Below are 13,698 nucleotides of genomic sequence, written 5' to 3' on the forward strand. Positions count from 1 at the left end.
GGCATTTGTACAGCTCTCTGGGAATATCCAGAGTTATGCTGAAGCTACTGTGTTTCCCCCTGCCTCCATCAAACCTATTTTACAAATTATATTCCTTCTGCCTTCAAAACTAGCCTTGCTTATCTCCTTAGACCACCATATGTGCAATTTTTCTGTTGCTGCAGCATGCCAGTTGTCAGTGCCAGAGAATGGTTTCATGAGCAGCAAAATCAGTGAGACCTGAAGTCCTAGAGGCTGGTGCCCCAACATCAGCGCCCGAGAGGCACCTCTGGTGCCTGTTGGTGGCTGAGCCTTAACCTCGCAGGGGCCCTCTCTTTCCTCCAAGAAGACTTTTAGAAAATTTACAGGAACTTGAGGTGTGATTCATCTCTGAATTGAGTTGATCACAAGCAAAACATGTCTGTGGAGCTAATCAGCACCACCTTTTTTGGTGGGGAGAGGGGGGGCACCTTCAGGATGCAACTCATCTGACTCAGTTCAGCACTTCTTTAAAATATGCCCATAAAGTCTGTTTACATTAACTGATTAAAAACACTTGAGGAGAAGACATCACATTAGTCCTGATGAACCTTTATGATCTTCTTCCCTGGGTAAAGATGTGTTTGAGATCAGCCGCTGGATCGAAATCCACTGGAGCTGGCCCCATGCATGCATGTATGGCCACATAGACCTCATGGAAGAAGGCTCTAAAAACCTTTGACTTTTGAAGGGGAAAACTCAAGTCACCCGTGACCAAACACGGCAAAGCTGTGGCAAATTTGCCAGATGAAGTGCTGCAACTTACTGCAATGTTGCCCTTGTTTATACCTGCCTTATGGCCTAATGCATTAGATTAAACCCTCCTTTGCTGAAGTCCTATTTCAGAGCAGGGGGGGGAACCATCCTACAGGTAAATGGTCCCACACACACCACTTCCAGGGAATTTCTTTTAGCATCATCCTTTCAGACAGGTGGCTCTCGACCCCAGTCAGGGGCAGGAGGCTGGGCAAAGGGTGGGCACATGCAGCTGCTTGGTGAATCTGCCCTTGGAATTGCCACAATCACTTGGGCAAAGGTCTGTGGGCTGTAATTCAGCATTGCCCAAGTGAGGTCCAGCACCAACAGAGAGCCTGGCTTAGCACACGTGAACTCAGGTTGTTGTTTGACCCCTGCTTCCCTAGCTGTGAAACGGCGAAAGAAATGTACCCTCTCTCACGGTTGACTTTTGCCTCTGAATTAATATTTGCAAAATACTCGGAGCTCCCTAGCTGATGGTGCTGCAAACCACACAGCTTGACTCTGCTGTCACCAATTGGAAAGAGCCATGCTGGGCTCGGGATTTAGTCCTATAGAAGTAAGATTATTTTATTGTTCTAGGAACGATAGGGTGGTCTGGCTGCTAAATTACAGCACTCCCTGGGCTGGGCCAGTGCTTTCCCTGCCTGTCTGGGGTCAGGATTTGGCCCTTTCTGGTTTCATGTTTTCCTACTGAACTCATGAACTGTATCGAATGTCGAAGCAACAAGAACTTGATGGTGATGCTCTGCCAGTGAGAAAGGGCTTCCCAAAAATCAGAGCTCTCCTTCCACTGAACTCAAGCCCTTTCTTCCCCCTTTCCTCACTCTCTCCCCCATCCCATCCCTGTCACCCCAGTAGAAAACCACCCGCTGAAGCTGGTGAGCTCAAGTACCACCTGAGATCCAGGAAATCTTGATAGTGTGCAGATGCTCTTCTGTCTCTTGGCAATATTTACTTTTCGGAAGGGTCTTAAGTAAGCGTGAGGCCAGGAGATGCTGGAGCATTTCTTGATGTGATGAAATGGACATCGCCTCTTCCAGCTGGAGGTGGGAAGCCCTTCCCTAAATTTTCTCACCCTCCTTGGCCTTGGGGAGTGGGTGGAGCTGGACCAGCACCCCTGTTCCCTGACCCCTGACTCACTCTGTGACCTGGGTGTGGAAGAGAAAAAGGGCTGTTTTTCCCTTCCACCCCCCTCCCCAAACACAGTCTGGGACTATTCAGGCATTGTGCTATTGGGATTAACTTTGCTCTGTCTCGTCTTTGGCCTGCATCCCGCAGTCGGCACCGGCAGCATCAAATGCCTGCCCGCTGCTGGAGTGAGGAGATGGGGATGCCCTTTCCCCCCAAGGGGACTGAAGGAGGTGGATTCGGGGGGACGGGGAGCCGGAGGGCTGTCTGTGTCCCTGTGCTTCCCAGGCATGGTTCCGCGGACGCGCGCAGCCTCCGCCGTGCAAAGGCACGCCCCGGGGCCCCGGCGGGCTCTTGGGGGATTTGAGGTTTTCTCCAAGCCCATCTCTGATGTTGAGATCTGACTTGAACACATGCGGCAAGCTAATCACGTGCATCTGTGCCTTTTAAAAATGCGGTCGCCTGCTGATTGGGTTTAATTCTTTATCTTATTCCTGCTAATCCGTTTTCCAATCTGGTTCCCATTTGGAGACAAATTCCCCCAAACCCCAGCCACTGGAGGGATGGATGTGCGGCAGTGGGGGTAAGAGGGGGGGGGAGAGAACGGAACGGTGCTTTCTGTGGGGCAGTTACAGGCCGAGGAGAGGACATGCTGCCCTGTTAGATGCCGGATAACAAAACCCCACCCTGGCTTGTGCCACAAATGTATAACAGCCTCATAACTGTCTCCACTTGGGATCCCACCTCCCGCAGGCTGCTATTGCCATGAAAACGTGACAGCAGCGCGCTGCCAAGCATCCGAGGAATAATGGCCTGAGGGTTTTATTGCGTGGAAAGATTCCCTTCAAACGCACCACGGAGCTGGCCTGGTGGTCCAGCAGTAGTGCAACAACCTGGGCTGCTTTGAATTTCGTGACTGGTGTTGGCTGGAAGGCGGCAGTGCCCACGAGTTTGCTGCAGGGCTGGTGAGTCCCTGGCGGCTGCGCTGGCCCCTTGGAGGCAGCCAGTGCTTCCCAGACAGTGAAAGACTCACTGGATGCATAAACTGTCCTTCTTGCTCTCTCTCCTTGCCCAAGCCTCCAGTGTTTTCATGCTCAGAAGCTGCCAACAAGGGGGAAAAAGCGCCCTGGCGCTATGCATTGTCTGCAGCTCTGCTGTGAGGGCATTTTCCCCTCTGCCAAGTGAGAGGGGGGAGATCTGTGGTCCAAGGGCTGGGAAACCCTCACCCTGCCAGCCTTCCAGTTTTTGGGAAATCATTAACTGTTGTGCCTCTGTTTCTCCTCCCATTTCCTCTTGGTTATCCTCTGTTCCCCCTCAAATCCCCCTCGTATTGCTGCAGATTTTGGTTCTCTTCAACTGTAAATTTTCATGGGCCATAGAGATGAGGCAGAAGCCCCTATGGTGTGCTTCTGTTGTGGAGTGTTTCTCGGGACTCACAGGGCTGGTTTTGCCTTGGGAAAAGTAGGTGTTGTTAATGACACTGACTTAGCACCAGGTGAAATCCTGATGAAGACCAGGAATGTTTTAGTATGAGCTGACCGTGAGCCCCCATGCCTCCAGATCTTCAGCTTGTCCTGCCACCTTGATAAAAACTCGGTTTCCTATCTTTGCTAGACTTTTAACCCAAGTATGTAACCTTCAGGTCTGTTTTCTGGTAAAGATCAAACCCAATGAACAGATAAAGTCCTTCCAAGTTCTGGGTGGTAAAAGTCAGCAGCAAAAATTTAGAGCCACTTAAAAAAAAATTAATCAAGTTGTGCAAACAAGGTATTGATGCCTGGTTTAGAGTCATCTGGGACATGTGTTTCCCCAGGTGTATGTATTAGCCCTGGTTTCTTGGTGAGTGTCCAAAGGATGGGCTCTGTCCTCCCAGCTCCCCTAACCACCCATGGGCCAAGAAGCAGATTTTTTGCCTTGAAAAATACCTTGCAATTTGCTGAAAGATTCAAGAGTTATGGGTGGGAAGTAGCAGGCAAGTACAGAAGGCAAATGAGAAACGGCTGATTTGTTCTGCAGTGATAAACATCCAGAAGATGTGGCTCCTGTTCCCAGATTTATCACTGGTTTGGTTTGTGGCCTTGAACGAGCCATTTCATTTCCTTCCGTCTCTGCTTCTCCTCCTGCTCTTTGGCCCTTGAACTTAGTAGCTCTCCAAGGCGAGCGGGCTCTACCTCGTGCTCATGCAGCAGGATCTGCTCCTACAGCTCCGAGAACCGGTTTGTGTGCTGGTGTGACCTATGTGTTGGTACAGCACCTCGCATTGCAGAGAGCTGGGATCCTCAGGTGCTGGGTAATAAATAATGGATTTTTAAAAAAATGCAGAAACATAGCTAAAACAAAGAAATGAAAGGAAATAACCCTTTCTAAACTCAGAGGACTAAGAGAAAAATTAGCAAGCTTATATTTTTTTCCTGATCCTGCCATATTAGCACATCATGGTATCGAAGGACAATGAGTTTGAAAGAACTGTGCCTTTTTAAGCTGTTTCCAAGCATGTGTGTGTGTGCACATGCGTTAAATCCACAGTGTATTTTATAGGCTGGCCAAAAGGCACATGAGTGAAATAGCACGTGATGCAGCCGTCGAAAGAACCCGTCACCCAGCCCAGGAAAAAATTATGACTGTAGCTCTAACCATTTTTTATCATTTCCATCTCTATTGACTGACATGTATTTTCTTCCTTCCCTGACCCAGAACACCAGGACTCTGAAACTACTGAAATGTTTGCACAATCTTGAAGCATTTATTTAAAAGTTGCTGTTCCCTGAAGGATAGGTACTACAGCCAGATTCAAAGTCAGATCAAAAAAACCAAACAAATACTATCTTTACAAGCCCTTCATATCGGTATGTACCAAAGGACCTATCAGCTTCCTTTTCCTTTTGGCACGCTGACAACAGCCCAGCGCCTCAGGCAGAGAGCTGGAGTACGTGTTTACAACCCTTTCAAATTCACAGGCCAAACAGGAAAAGAAGGAAAATGTCAAAAATTACAAATAAAACAGTTGATCTTCAAAAGCAACGAGGCCTGCAAATGAATAATTTTTAGGCATGCTGTATCGGATTTCTTAAATATTTGTCACAGCTGTGAGCTGCATAGTGCAGTGTTTGTTAACCTTAGAACTTGTCTTAAGTGCTCTCATGAATAAATTTATTTATACTGAAAAAATCCAAGTGTCTTAATAACTAAAACGTTTTTCGGAGGAGTTTTTCCTCCTATTTTTTTTTTTTTATGCTGCTGCAGAGAATCCTTCCCCATGTGCTCAACATATTGCAGCTTTGCTTCAGCACAGAGCAGGAGTGATGATAGAGATAGTGAGAAGAAGAAAAAAAAGAATGGGAAGGCAAGAGGTGGAAAAAACGATGGGACTTGCCTATGTCTTGGGTTTTTGGCATGGACCCGCCGTTATGTGATGCCCTTTGGGTTATACGTACATCACTGCCTTGGATGTTTTACTTTTCTAAACCTTTCTGGTCTTCACGGAGATCTCATCTGAGGAACTGAGGCACAGAAGGGTTTGCAGTGGGAATGGTATTGCACATGTTGAGAGACTTCTTAATTGGGGGCATCTGGTCCTGGTTAGTCTAGATTTCCCCTATAGTCAATGGGGAGAGGCTGCAGCTCCACAGGGTGATCCTTCTTATCCTAAGATAAGTACTGAAGTTGCTGTGAGGGACATATTTCTCTCCACTGGCTATTGTGGGATCCCGAATGACTAGTTTGGATTAGACACCTCTGTTTTGGATGGCTGGAGTCAGTTGAGATGAATCCCACTTTCGCCACTTTCTTGGGGAAAATGATGGAAAGCAGATGGATCTGAGCCCAAGTGCTTGGTCAGGTACGGGGTGTCTGAAGGCAGCGTGTGAGAGTGGTTTGGGTTTACCCCAGACTCCCTGAAGACTGCAGAGAGAAGTCTACAATTTGGCAGTCTGCTCTGGGCAAAAGAAAGCACTGATGCTTTCTTTGTGGCCCGGGGAGGCAGATTTGAACAAGCCACTTTTTAGCTCCATGCATCTTTGTTATTTTGAAGAGAGAAAGAAACTGTTCGAGCCTACATGGACTATCAGATACAGTTTGGTAAACCAGTATAGCTTGTTTACTCAAAAAAATGCAGGCAGAGGCTGAAAGCAGAGTACAACTAGTACCTGTCAGAATAGCTTGCCTGGGGAAGAGATGGAGTGGCTGTCACTGGAGGTCTTCAAGAATCAAGAATTAAGTAAGACTTTTTTTTTTTTCCTACTTTTGGCAGTGAGATGTATCCTAAAACATCTCCCCGTTTACATGCTGTGGATCTGTAGATCTCAGCATACCCCACAGATGACAGTTTCTGGTCCAGATAAAGGATGCAATTGCAACGAGGGATCACCATCAGTCATCTGCTGTCATGGTGCTGCTGCTCTGGCCTAGCCCAGCCACCAGCATATCGGTGCTAGCCAGCATGGTATTGATTAAGAAATCCCTAGTGTGATGCACAGAGTAAAAAGAGACGTATTTAAAACCGCTATTTTGGCAGTACTCGCAAACTTTTTTGTTTTGTTGAGAAAAGCAATTCAACGTGAATAATCTTTTCCTGTAAATGCGTAGAAAACCTTTAATCAAATACAAATTAGTTCTAGGCATGAGAAATAAATGTTTGATGAAAACGTATCTTAGTCATGGCACATAAATAGCTCTTCACAGTCAATATATAATCTTGCATCATTATGAAAGGAAGTGATCATTAAAAATATAATTTGGAGAGCAATATTTTACCTCCTAGTTGTCACAAGACCCCCCCCTTCTGCACACAGTTCTGGACAGGGTTAATCCCCAAATGACTTGCACTATTGTAAATCAGGAGTAACAAACCCTGACTTCAAGCAAAGGGTCTTGGTGTAAAACACAGGAGGATCTAATCCCGTTGCCTGAGAAAAAAATGAAAATGTCTTAGGAAAATACAACTGCTTTGGCACTGCAGAGAGGAAAAAAAAAAAAAGCAAAATACTTCAAACTTCTAAAGTAATATTTCTTTTCAGCTTCACCTGTGCTTTTAGTCCTCTAAATCAGTAAGCTGTTATAAAGGAAAATTATATGTTCCAATCTCCTGATGAATTGTGTAGTGAGATTTTGCATTAGTAACCATGAGTATTTACACTTTCCTAAGATTAAAGGCAGTTTTCCAAAGCTGTGTCTGCTTATTAATTAGTGTCTGATGAAGACAGATTGCAGACAGAAATAGTGGTAAGAAAATGGAGCTAACCTTTAAGACTAAATTAATCTCAGGTTTAATGGGTTTTAGTATGATTTACGGGTTTTGTACATTTTCTGGTAAATTTCCAATAGAAAGGAAAGTGGGTACAAGCACAAAAAAGAAGGCTGAGTAAACATGGTGAGAGCAGATCCTTAAGAACTGCAGATCCACCGTAATTTGCGAGAATGGGCTTGTAAATCTTTGCAAGTGCACAATGAGGGGTTTTGAGGGACCAGATCCTCAGCCCAGCACCACCTGGAGAAGGTCTGTTGCACCCCTGGAGAGGTCCCAGCTAGTACCAGTACGGACCAAGCTCTCTCACAGCAACTCTCTCCAACAAGATGGGAATAGGACCAAGGCTGAATGCATGTGCAGCCTTAGGGGTATCTTCAGGGATGTTTTTGTAAGGGGAAGTTTCTCCCTAACCACTAACGTCATTTTGGGGGCGGTGCTGCCTTACCCCTTGGAGATGTACTTGGAGCAATTGGGTAGGTCTCCTGGGGCTGGGAGAAACTGAAAGCTGAGTTAACAGCAACGTGATCCCACCCACTGCTGTCTCTTAAACAGAGGCCATGGATTTTTTTTTTCAGAGATCTCCTAAGATTAGCAGCTGTTTTATTTTCTGGCATTTAATTTTTGTATTGTGCTGTCAGGTATCGTGTGATGTTAAAAGCAATGACAACAAATCATGAGGGAGAGTTGGCATGGGGGGAAACCTAGTCTTGTACGACTAGTTAACATGTGTTTCCATAAATCTGCTAATCTACTTCAGTGTGCTTTGAACATAATCTGGGCCTAGTAAAATACAGTTAATTATATATCCATTTTAATTGTAAACCAAGTTTCAGAATGCTTGCATTGTTACGTAAGTGCTTATAATTCTCCTATTTCTATCATATTTCCCTGGCACCTCATTTGAATTTACATGTATCTGAGGTCATAACTGGAGTGGAGGTTCTGCTTTTGGTTAACTCTGGAGCATAGATCAGCTATCATGAGTTTAATGAAAACATTGTCATTTTAGTGGCTTGCTAAAAAAAAAAAAAAATTCTAGAAAAGCAATGCCATGTTCGGTGACTGTTCCCTTCTGTCAGTTCAGGACTGTTGTTTCATAACACACCATAGAGCAATCACCATGGCAGATAAGCGTACTCGCTACCCTAAATCCACGTGATTTCATGTGTGTGTACACGCTGCTCTTATTTACACTCCTTAAGGATCTGGCCCACCAGAGACGGGCAGCTGGGGTTTGCTTTGAGATGCAAAAAAAACCTGTGGTATTGCAATGAGGAGTGAAGTTAGAAATCTGCACCAGCTTTGGGGTACCCAGGTTTATGGGCCCACTTACAATTACAATTTTGACACTCTTCTAGTTCCATCGATATTGGTTATTTCTGATTTACGGTGAGGTTGTTCTAAGCTCTGTGTCTGGAGAGTGAGTAAAGTCAACTCCAAATGTCCCCACCGGTGATGGTTGGAAGCCTGATTTTCAGCCCATGCTTTCCTAGCCTCTGGCACCTCCGGCGATTGTGTAGACAGTACAAACTGCAAATAAGGCCTCTGAATTGCACTCTATTTCCAGCCCTGGAAACACACTAAAAGACAAACAGCTCTGGTCTTTTCCTTCACCTTGATTGATTTGATGTTGCTGCCAGAGAAAAAAAAAAGCCATTTTTTCATTCATTAAAATAAAATCTCCTTTAAATTGTTTTAGAGTTCTGAGATAACAAACAGCAAGACAAAGATCACAGCTGAAGACTTTTATACCATCGGAATCGTTAGTCATTGTCTTTGAGCTTTGTGTAAATAAATGATCAATGCCTCAAAACAAGACCCTTGAAGGTGTTTTTATAAGGCCACAAATGTGTCAAGCAGACTTATTAGATGTGAAGGGAATGATTATTTGTACAAAGTGAAATGAACATGTGCAATAATATTGTAAAATGTTTATTAGTCTAGAGTGTGCTGAATTTTCCTAAAATATATCAGGTTCTCAGTTTGCATTTAATGTAGTGTTAGGTATGACGCTATATCCTTCCTAGGCTATTTTCAGTTAGCGTTATGCTTTTTGCAGAGTAAATCATGGGTTTGTGTCCTTCATAACAAGGGTATTATCAAACATGAGGCAATGCTACCTGTCTAGAAATCCAGTGTGAAAGAACACACGCACTGATGCTTGGTTCAAAGGGTGGTTGATTGGATTGCGTCTATTGAGCAAATCTTTGCAGAGCAAGTGGGATGTGAAGCTCTGGGAATCCTTGAGCATTTCTGCTCTCCGGTGGCTGTCGATGCACCCGTGCACCAAGGTATGAACTCCCTTGCTGGTAATTCAGTTCACATATGGCTCTAGCATCAGATGTTACATTTCCAGTCAAAAGACAGGATTCTGCCCGGAGCGATGGTTTTGGGGTGAGCAGAGCTGTAAAGGGGCATTTAGTCACACACTTCTCTGAGTTGCCTCCTTCGCGCTTGCGCTCTACCATCAAGGCTTGCTCTCTTAGAAAGATAAGAGCAGCAATGCAATGGCGTTGTTCAACCCCTTCCCTGCTAACCTATGGCCACTCTTCCTCTGCGGTAGCAGGGATGACAGGGCACCTGCATGGTTTGTGCAGGTTTGGAGTTAACCTCTGAGGACCTGGACTTAAATACATAGTGATGCTCTGGGACACTCTGCATGCCCCATCTGAGCTAGCAGTCTAGTGGAGGCATTGAGTGTGGGTCCTCAGCAGTCTGTCGCACCCATTCTAAGGACTGATAAATTTTGCTGGGTCTTTTTCTGCTCCCTCTTCAATCAGGGTATTGCTCCAGCAGTTGAGTTTTTCCTTGGTTCAGTGCTATGTGTCCTGATGCGGGGTGGCAAGTTAAGTCATGTTAGATCTATGCAGATCCATTTTGTCTTCTCTTCAGACATATATCTAGTTAATGGACTTCAACTAGGCAGGACCTTTCAGTCCTTCTTCAGAAAGGACCTTTAGGGAGCCTTTGCTAGCAGACAATCTGAAATAGAGCCGCCTATGTTAATGGCACACAGCCTACTCCAGACTTGGGTTTTCCTATGGTATGGAAGCCCTTCTGCAGACCAGCACTGTCCTGGTGGGACTAGTTTTCTAGCTGATTGATGGCTGCGCTACTGTTATCTTCCCTTATTATTCCCTGCCCAGGGATACAACTCAGAGGTGCTATTGGTTGTGGAAACCTTTACATGAAAGTCTAGCATAGGTTTTATCCTTTTAATTTTTTTGAGGCACATGGTTTTGAAATGACGTATCTTGAAGATTCCTTGGGGAACTCCATGGAAGGCATCCACTCTGATGAGCTCATATTCTTATACAAAATTTAATGCATTTCAGGTAATTGTCGCCAGGTTACTCTTTGGCTCTCCCGGTTCAAAGAACTGGTTGAATTTAACAAAGAAATTAGGGCATCACACCTAGGGAATAAAGCTTGCTGTGAAATGTTTTCTGTGAAAGCCAGAACCAGGTGAAAATCACTTAGTTTCAGGTTTCATTACAAATTTGAAAACCATATCTCAGGTTCACTGAAAGGTTGGTTAAGGGTCATGCTGCAGGGCCTGGTTTGGAATGAATGTGGCTGATTTATGTCGTTTGCAGCAGAACTGGGTATTGTTCATTGCTTTGACCCAGGTTCAGGGGTCTGCTCCTCTAAGCTCTCCTTGTGTGTTGAAGTCAATGGGAATTCCCTCCTCAGAGGCCTTGGAGGATCCATCTCCATGAGAAACTCAAGTTTTTGATTGCTTTAAATGCTGGCTTTATTTCAACCCCTCACCACCTCCTCTGGTGTAAGTTAGCCTGATTCCATGTTAGCCAGATGAACTGCTCTGTTGCCCCCAGGTGAGGATCCAACCTGACTTGGAGAACCCAGGAGTCAAGTAATCTAACAAGAAGTTTGCACAAATCCATCTCTGCTGAAATCACTAACTCCCACACAGCCCTGTGTGGGCTGCCATTTTGCAGGCAGTCAAACCCACAGGTTAAAATCCAGACCAGTGTGCTATTGGTTGAAAATTAGTCACATCTTTGACTAATGAGCATCTGGTTCCCCTTACTGTTAAGAAGATCCATGTGACTCACAGGCAGAGTCTTGCAGACCTGGCCATTGATACAGAAGGATCAGTCACTTCATCTCCACTCCCCAGGGCAGCTGATCTTTCCCACTCATACCTCCAGGCTGCTCTTCACATCCATATTCTGGAAAGGCAAGCAAATGATGATAAGAAGACTGAGTATCATCTTAACACTTCTGACACCCCAGGAGCATCCATTGGAGCCTCATCACCAACTGGAACCTTTTTGTCTTGCTCTTTTCCAGTTATTAATCACTTGCAGATGCTCCCGCAGCAGCATTCCTGTGGGAGACTCGACGTCAGCATGGTTTCCTTGCTGCAGTGTTACAAGAGTAAGAAGGAAAGCTGCCCTGAAGATCTGGAGAGGGTCTGATTAATCCCTCAAAAGCAAGAACGTTTACTCATGTAGCAAACCTGGAAAGCTGGGCTAGCAATATGCTGTTGAGAAGCAGCTGCAGCAATGCTGAGCATTCATCTTCAAATCAGAGGTTAGGTTCACTGAACTCAGTGCCTGAGCTGGGATTTGTAAACATTAAACTGGAAATCAACCTGGAAAGCTGATTGGTTTGCCCAGCCAACAAGGCAAAACTGAATTGCTCCGCCTGATTTCTGCTTTTACCTCGCTGGGAAAACCTTTACTTCTCAAACCAGTGGTGTGGCCAAGACATGAACCAGTCAGAACCTCATCAACATCAACTGGGATATCTCTGTGATCTCTCGGCTGGAAGGTACACCCCAAAGATCAGGTTGTGACTGAAACGTCAGTTTGGTGGGATCTGTGGGAGGCTCAAACTGACAACCACATCTAGAGATGGATTTATCCTGCGGGGCTAGAGTGAACTCTATAACATGCGGAGTCAATGGTTAATGCCACGGGGCTCGGCAATACCTTGGTTCCTGGTGGCTAGCTTGAGATAACTTTGTGCATACGTGTTTTGGCCACTGGCAAATGTGAGACGATTCAGCCTAGCTTAAACCTCCTTCTGGGCAGGTTGAATTAATCCAAATTACCTCATGTTTGCTGCAGGCTAGGAACATGCACAGGCAGTTGCTGTGGTGGTTCATATAATGCAAGATTGGTTATACCGGGTAGTGCCAAAGGCCTCTCTAACATGGTAGTCTGCCATTGATGGTGGTCAACAGGCTATGCTAAAGAAAAACTACAACAACAGGACAAGCAACTGGTGATGTTTTTCCAGCATCATTCTTTTAACCTTCAGCATTTTAAGGCTCAAAGACACATCAGACAAAGGTGGTGCTTTGTATTTAAGGAGTTGGTTTTTTTTTTATGAAGAATTTGGCTGATCACTTTTTGAACCCACATACATTCCATAGCATCCCAAGCAAGGAGTTCCTTTAGCTTCACCCCCAGGTGCTGGGGGAAAAGCTGTTTGCTTTCCTTTGTTCTCAGTCTGCTCCTTGCTGTTTTCTTCTCTGTTTCCCAGGCTTTGTGCTGGAAAGGAGAATAAACAACTCGTCCCTACTCACTGTGGCCAGGGTCCCACCGATCTCTACCACATCCCATCTCAGTCATCTCTTCTAATTTTAGAAGTCCTCTATTGAATCATGCCCTGTGCAGCAGCCATTCAAGACATTGGATCATTCTTGTCATGTTGCTGGTCCACATGCAAAGACAATTTGATTCAGGACTTTTTATTCAGATCTCCTTCCACTCATAACTTTGAAGAACAAATCACATGACGGAAAAAAAAAAAAGCAGTAGACATTGAAGACCAGTAGAATCTGCTTGGTTTCATACTGATGCCCTCCCCTTCTCTTCCTTTTCTTGTGAGTCAAGGCACCATCAGTAACGTTCCAACGTGCCCCCCTCTGTTCCCCCTGTATCTGAGCCTTGGGAATTAAAGATAGGGTGACAAAATATGGTGTTAAAAAGTTCTCTACAAGGTTAATGGAGGAAATGGGATTGTTTGTTCTTTTCGAAAAGGTGGTTGGATTTTGCCTTTTATCAGAGATTATCCGCATTCATTTGCTTAAAAGGCTTGGACTTATTTGGCTCTTGAGCTTTCAGGGTGGGGTAGGGAAGATGTTCAGTATATATGTACCATGTTATTAAGACAGATTGAGCAGTAATCCGACGCCCAACCTCTGTGTGGCCTTTCTGTTTTACATGCTACGGACAAGTACATTACTGTTTTAACAGTCGACTTCCTGTGAAATGGAAAGCTGGATTTTTATTGATCTTATGCTGTTTCAAATCCACCTACTCTCAGCTGCATGGTGTTCACTTGGAAAGCATCTGACGGGATGTTCCTGGAAAAACCTCACTCTGTGGAACAATACAATGCTTCTTTGTTTGTCGTCTTCTCGCTGAGGCCAGTCAGCCCTATTGAATGAACCTCAGATGTTTTGATTTGTTCTTTGGTGAAAGTTTATATGACTTAAGCTGTCTTTTTACCCTTCCCGCCTTCCCCTTTAGGTTTCTTCTAAAGAACAAAGCCAGTTGAATTAAATTGCTCTG

This window comes from Harpia harpyja, chromosome 11 (assembly GCF_026419915.1).
Source record: "Harpia harpyja isolate bHarHar1 chromosome 11, bHarHar1 primary haplotype, whole genome shotgun sequence".
Lineage (NCBI taxonomy): Eukaryota > Metazoa > Chordata > Aves > Accipitriformes > Accipitridae > Harpia > Harpia harpyja.